This window comes from Barbus barbus (genome assembly GCF_936440315.1).
Source record: "Barbus barbus genome assembly, chromosome: 29".
In the NCBI taxonomy this organism is placed as follows: domain Eukaryota; kingdom Metazoa; phylum Chordata; class Actinopteri; order Cypriniformes; family Cyprinidae; genus Barbus; species Barbus barbus.
Genome location: NC_136757.1, coordinates 19,439,565 through 19,446,736, shown reverse-complemented (window position 1 = coordinate 19,446,736; position 7,172 = coordinate 19,439,565). Strand labels below are relative to the sequence as shown.

Below are 7,172 nucleotides of genomic sequence, written 5' to 3'. Positions count from 1 at the left end.
TTATTTGCAAAAACAGATTGTTTTTTTTTCTTCAAAAATCATGTTTTTTATTATGTAATCATGTTTTTATTGTGTTTTATTGTGTTAGTTAGCTTTATTATTTTGTTATTTTTTTTACCTAATCAAAATAATCCAACTGCAGTTTGATTGAGATTTTTTTGCAAATGAACTTTTCATTTATATATATATATATATATATATATATATATATATATATATATATAACATTTGAAAAATACATATGTTTACAAAATAAATAATATAGTAAAAAAAAATGTATTTGTATTATAATTTCCCTTTTTCCAACAAATTGCAGAAAAGTCAGGAAAGCTTTTCATTGGGCTATCCAAAGAGTAAAATACACGTGATCACATAACTGGACAAAAATGGGATACATTTAATTAACTTGCAGCAATTTATATAAATGTGTAATTACAAATGAATATAGGTAGATAACTAAAAATGTAAATAGGTACTACACTTTTTACATCTCATTGCTGTAACAATAGCTATAAAACACTGCAAGTATGGACCTTGAATATACAGAAAGTAATACACAGATAGGTATACCTGGAAATTACATTGAAAAAAAAAGAGAAGAAAATCTAGAAGAATCTTCGGTTAGAAAGTTAAATAATGTGTTATATGGGTTGCACATGTAAAATTTTAACAGTTAAAAATAAAAAAGCAATGCTCTCACTTTTAGGTGGTAGTGAGGTCAGTGGGGTCTCCCTGAAAGATGAGGCGGTTTTGAGTGGCAGAGAGTGGCTGAGATAACTGGACTGATCCTGTTACAGCTGGAAGATTTGCTTTGAGATTATGTAATGCATTGTCCAGTATTTAAAATTTTCCCAAAATACTTTATTAATGTTGATGCTTCCCTTTTCACAATTAAGAATTTTGTGAATGTCACAAAATGTTGTTTTTATGAGTAATTTCTTTTCTTTCTTCCTTCTTCTTTTTTTATATTATTACTGTTATTATTATTATGATTATATTTACACAACTAGTTCATTACTACTCCTGCAAAGTTATTGAAAAGATTTTGCTGGGTGGAAAAAGTTTCCATCACTGTCATACTCATATCACAGAACCGTTGCTTGAGGTCATAAGTTGTGGAACAAAATTTCACGACTGGACCCCTAAACCCCCTACTTTGCTATGCCTGACAAGTAGGCCTGATTATATTACAGAGGACTTAGTCATCTCACCTCATTAACAGACCCGAGACAACATTCCAGGTTGTTTTCATCTCATGATGGCCCTGATCATACTACTGACATTCTAGGCAGTCTGGGACCTCATTTCTGAGACTTGGGTCAGCATGACTCATGGCTTAGAGTCAACCTTGGCTTTGGGTCAAAGTTACCATGTCCAGTGTGACCCCTTTACTGTGGTACCAGAAGTCATTGTATCCAATTAACTCACACACTGGGTTTTTCACATTTGAGTCTTTGCAATAGCTCATAACCATTTCACGAGTTCAAATAGCCTAAAAGTGATAGATTTCTGCGTCCAAAAGATTGACTGAATCGGCTTGCTTGATTCGAGCGCCCTCTGGTGGATATTGGTGTAGCTACAAAGTTTAGGATCAACTCTGATGCACAGGTGTGTCCGTCTAAACATGTTTATAATATTTGTGAATTTTTGAATGCATTTATTTAAATTTTATGGCACATAACATCCATATAACCTGACTAGAATAAAATGAGGATAATGTGGCCGTGGCAGCTGGCTGTAACCACCTTTGCGTCCCGTATCCAACAGGAGCGCTGTTAGTACCCCTTTTTGCCTGTAGAGGGCAGAGCGCACCAACTCACATCTATAACCGGACACGGAGAATCAGTCGAGTTCAGCACCAACATACCGGCTAACCTCACCTCTCCACAGCCAAATGTCAGTTGAGACATTATCCTTTCACTTACACTGGGGGTTTATTTACAGTCTGAATTTGTTCAGTTTGTGGAAGAGCATAAAAATAAGTTCTTTTTTTGAGCTCTGCACTGAGAGAATTGCCCGTGAACTCTGATTGAATGCATTCCAGAGAGGCTGTGTGGGCCATTGTACTGTTGTCTTTGGGGACCTTTCACACACATACTCACACTAAGAAATTAAACTTTATACTTTATACCTTCAGTAAAAAGGTACAATAGCTGTCAGTAGTGTGGCAACTTTTCAAAATTGTACCATTTAGGTACTAATATGTGCATTTAAGGTACCACTATGCACCTTTTGGGATAAATAAGGTACAAAGGGGCACCTTTTGAAAAGGTATCACCCTAGTTCCTTATTTTCTGAGAGTGTGTGTGCCATTTGACTTTCTCCCCACTCTTATCCTCTACCAGCACCACTGCAGCTGGTAGATATTGAAGTGAGGGCTCCTTTTAACCAGAGCCTGGAGTAAAATTACACCCACTTATCATTAGATCAAACACCCTTTCCCCTCATATAATTTCCTTTCGTGTTGGCACACATACATCCATACACACGTACACGCACACCCTAACCCAAGCCCTACTGATGAGCATGCGTCTCTTGGTGGAGAATGTTTTTCATTCCTTCACTGTGTCCATGAATGCTGGCTTTGTCTACCTGCTCCATCTTAAACCCCCTCTCTTCCCTCCGTCTTCCTTCTTTCTGCCTCTCCTAACATTCTCTGATCTCTGTACAGGCCAAAACTGCTATGTGTGTATGGTGACACTCAAATCTGAGAAATTGAGGAAATCAGGAAATCAAGAATTCCAATAAAAATTCTGACAAACATAATTATTAATTAAGCACACTTTATTGATTATCAGTTGATTCTGTAAGACTTTTTGTGATCAAACATACAAATTGCACATAGAGTGTACATTTAAAAGTTTGGGGTTGGTTCAGTTGTTTTTAATACTTTTGAGGGAAGACTCTTATGCTCACCAAGGCATATTTGATCAAAAATGCAGTAAAAACAGAAATATTGTGAAATATTATTACAAATTTTTCTTTGAATATTCGAAGATTCTCATTGTTAATCACTCTGTATAATCACATTATTTGTGTCTTTATAAGAATAAGCATCCACATTCCACCTGGATGCTTTGAGAACCTGGTGAAGCTCTTGTTTTGTTATCAACATTTTTTATTTTTATTTTTCATACATAACACAACATAAAAAAACAATATATATATATAAAATAAAATAAAATAAAATAATAAAATAAAACAACAGACACATACTCAACATCTCAAAGTCCAGTCAAAAGGAGGGAGAAAAGGAAGGACAGAAAAAAGAAACCCACGGAAGTCACTCCTCCATACAGTCACGTATTTCAAAGAGAAAGCACTGCCAAGCATCAATGGTAGAAGGCTTGGCCCCATTGATTCGTGCTGTTGTACATTCACAAGAGACTATTTGCAGGAGGCTACGGATCCAATATGTTTTCCCACACATATGCGGTGTAAACCAGTTCTGTATTATTGTCTTCTTCGCAGCTGTAAAACCTGGTGAAGCTCTTGGATTGCAGTGTCCACAAACAGGGTCAGTTTCTCAGGCCAGTTCATAGGACTTAACTCTCACCCTCGAATGTGTACCAGGGAGCTGCTAAAAATGCAGAGCCCCTGCGGTGAACTGTTTGTTTTGTTTAAGTAATCTCTGTGTGTGTGCGCATGTGTTTGTTCTAAGATACAGCATTAGTAAACATTATTGGTTCCAGTGAAAGTAGACTGCATGAAGCGCTGGCTTTGCACAGAGCTAAAATCATACCTGATTCCAAAAGCCTCAGTTATCTGGTGCAAGACTTTTTGATGCCTAGGATCTCAAAATATGATAAGCAAGTATAATATAATATAACATAATATAATATAATATAAAAAGTTAGTATTTTTACTCTGTGAGAAAAAATAATGGATATAATTAATATGAATATTATGAATAATTAGTTGTTTCTGGAAAATATTTAAATTGTGTGTCTATTTCTGCCCACTGTTAAAGTACTGTTAGATGTATAAATCTGAAAAGAAGTTAGTAGATTTTGTAACACTTTACTTAAAGCCTTTATGCAATGCATTATAAAAATACTTTTAATGCATTAATTATGCTTTGTAATGCACCTTATAATGTATTGTACAATCTCATCAATAATTGTAACCATAGTTAATACGTTATAACACTTATCAATTCATTGTTACACCATGCATTTAAATTTGGTTATAATTATTTAAGACAATATATAATATATTACAATACACATTATGAAAAATTATAATGCGTTATACCCTTTAATAACCCTTTATAATGCATTATAATGCTTTAATGCTTTAAGTGTTATCGTAGATTTTTTGATGCATTTACACTTTTTCCTGAAATTTCCCGTGGACTCCCTAGCACCCCCTTGCGGCCCCCTGGGGGCCCCTGAACTGCCGTTTGAAAACCCCTGATCAAGAGTTTTGATTAAATCAAATAGTGAATGCTGGATCAGCGATAAAGCACATTAAGTTTTGGATAAAGTCAAAGGGGAGCTGTTAAACCCAGACAGTGGTGTCCTGGATGTATAAAGCCCATTTGTGGCCTAAATCACTCTATCAACAGGGACCCTTCATTCAGAAAATCCTCCGTCCCGGGACACCAGCCACTCTGTTTGCCATAGCTTATCTCAGAAGTTATGAGAATAAATAGAAAGCTTTATGAGACCAAACAAAGACAGAACGAATCCTTCCCCCACTTAAGGCCCCCCATGTGGACTGTAATATCAAACAGAACAGTACGGTTTCCCACGGTCGTCACAGTCTGATTAGGTGAAAAAACACAGAAAATGTTATTTTAATACACTCTCTTACAAATATGAGAGGTCAAATATCCTGTCTGGGAGAGTATTGAAAGAACAATTGTGCAGCACTTTAATTACGGTGTAGTGTCGACAAAAACGACACAATTGTTCACTCATGTGAGTCCGTTGGGCATCTTATCTTGGCACATGGATCAGAACATTTTGTAAAGTGAATGTTTCAGGGTCTTGCATGCCATCTAGTTGATTTGATCCACTTTTAAAGGGATAGACCACCCAAAAATGAAGATTTTAGCATCAGTTTACCCACCCTTGTGCGGTTCCAAGCTTAGAAGTATGACAAGTATGACTTCTGTTGAATATTTTGAAGAATGCTGTTAACATTTTAGGTTCTCATTAGGTTCCAACATTGACTTTTACTGTAAGGACAAAAAATACAATGGTAGTCAATGGGAACCAACCCATTCATAAAAATATCATGATAATGAGTAAATTAATTCTCTTTTTTGGTTGGACCATCCCTTCACTCTAAAAAAAATGGTGCTATATAGCACTAAAAGTGGTTCTTTGGCTCGTAATCATAGGGGAACCACTTTTGGTGCTGTATAGCACCATTTTTTTTTCAGTGGTTCTTCAGTGGTTCTTCACCGGTTCTTTGGCATGACTGAGGTGCTATATAGCACCGCTACCATATACAGAACCTGTTAAGCTCCTGTATGGTTCTTCAGTGGTTCTTTGGGGTGATTAAGGTGCTATATAGCACCTCTACCGTACAAAGAACCTGTTAAGCCCCTTTAAAGGTTCTTTATGAGCCAAAGAACCACTGTTGGTTCTGTTTAGCACCATTTTTGTTGAAGAAATACAATGCAATATGGCTCTACATAGCACTATTTGACAAAGGTGCTGTATAGCACCTTTAAAGATATGGTGCTATATAGCACCAAAAGTGGTTCCCCTATGATTACGAGCCAAGAACCACTTTTAGTGCTATATAGCACCATTTTTTTTTGAGAGTTTAATTTAGCTTGATTTGCCTTTAGCTTTCAAAGAATGATGGAAAAGCCCCATATTTAGAAGAAAGCCTGGTGGGTGCTTAATCTTCAGGCACGTATCGGCCTTCTGATGCCTGATGCCAATCACGGTCAGTGTTTTGCTCCTGACACGGTTCCTCGTGCCAATCGGCAGGCCCCACATCATCTGATCCACAGCAACCCAGCCACCCTACACACCCCTGGAGCCTCGCCGTGTTCCTGCCACCTCTCTTCTCCTCTCCTCATCCCTCTACCTTTCCGCACCCTCCCTCCATCCACACCCGCGGCTCTCTTCTCCCCCACTGCCCGGTGCTCTCTCACATTCCTCAGGTCTGCACACAGAGCCACATTGTGTGTGTGTCTTACAGAGCACACAGTCAGGGCTCATTTTGGACACACACACATCCAACAGGGTGTGTGCATAGTCGCACCGATGAGTACTCACACATACACATATTCCTTCATAAAACGAATAGACATGCATTCATGAGCGCACACGACCACAAATGCACACACTGATTTTCATATGTGCACACTGTATGCACACTCATCTGCATACACAGGATGTCTCACACCGAGGCCGAGATTCCAGTATCCATATTCCTTCTTTTATGCTTCCACTCGCTTTTTGCAGTTTGATCTTTTAATCCCTTGAGCATTACAGATTTTCTCTCCTCCTCTGTTCCCACAGTGGGATAGATGATATGGTAGATGTTTTATTGTGATTGGATTGTGGAACAGTTATATAAAGGACATAAACTTGTATAAATCACCAACTACACTTGGGAAATCAACAAAAAATACTGATGGAGACAAACTAAGCCACTTTAAAATCAAGCCACTTTACAGTTAGATATTCAAAAGATCAGTTTTCTTTCAAAAGATGTGAAACATTTGAGGACAAAAATATACAGTATCTGTTATTTTTGTGTGTTATTATAAGATTTATTAATATTTTAAATAGTAATTTATTGTTATATTTTCAGGTTTAATTTTAATTTTATTTTACTTAAGTAACTTTTATATGGTTTTGTGATTTTCTGATTTTTTTAATTATATTTTATATTTCTATTAAGCTTTATTTTTTAACTGTTTTAGTTGTAGTAATTGTATTACGTGAACTGGAAAACGTAAATACTTCCATTAGCTGTCATGGCATCATTTCTAGTGATTGTTAATAGTTTTAGCTTTGGTTTTATTTTAGATTTAGTTTTACTTTTAACAATAACACAACTGCTTGTGAAACAAAGAGCTGCTGTTAAGTTACTGCTTTGGCAGAACAGGATATTTATTTGTACTGTAATAGCAACTTCTGTGAAGCAGCTGGCACGCTACCAGAGAAAAAATGTTTAAATTTAGTCAGGTTGTTCCAAGTATT

At 36.6% G+C, this 7,172-nt stretch overlaps 1 protein-coding gene across 1 annotated transcript in view; it reads left to right on the top strand.

Annotated features, from left to right (window-relative positions):
- LOC306849709 (uncharacterized protein) overlaps positions 1–7,172 on the top strand; it is a 919,849-nt gene that overhangs the window by 55,262 nt on the left and 857,415 nt on the right. The window lies entirely within an intron of this gene.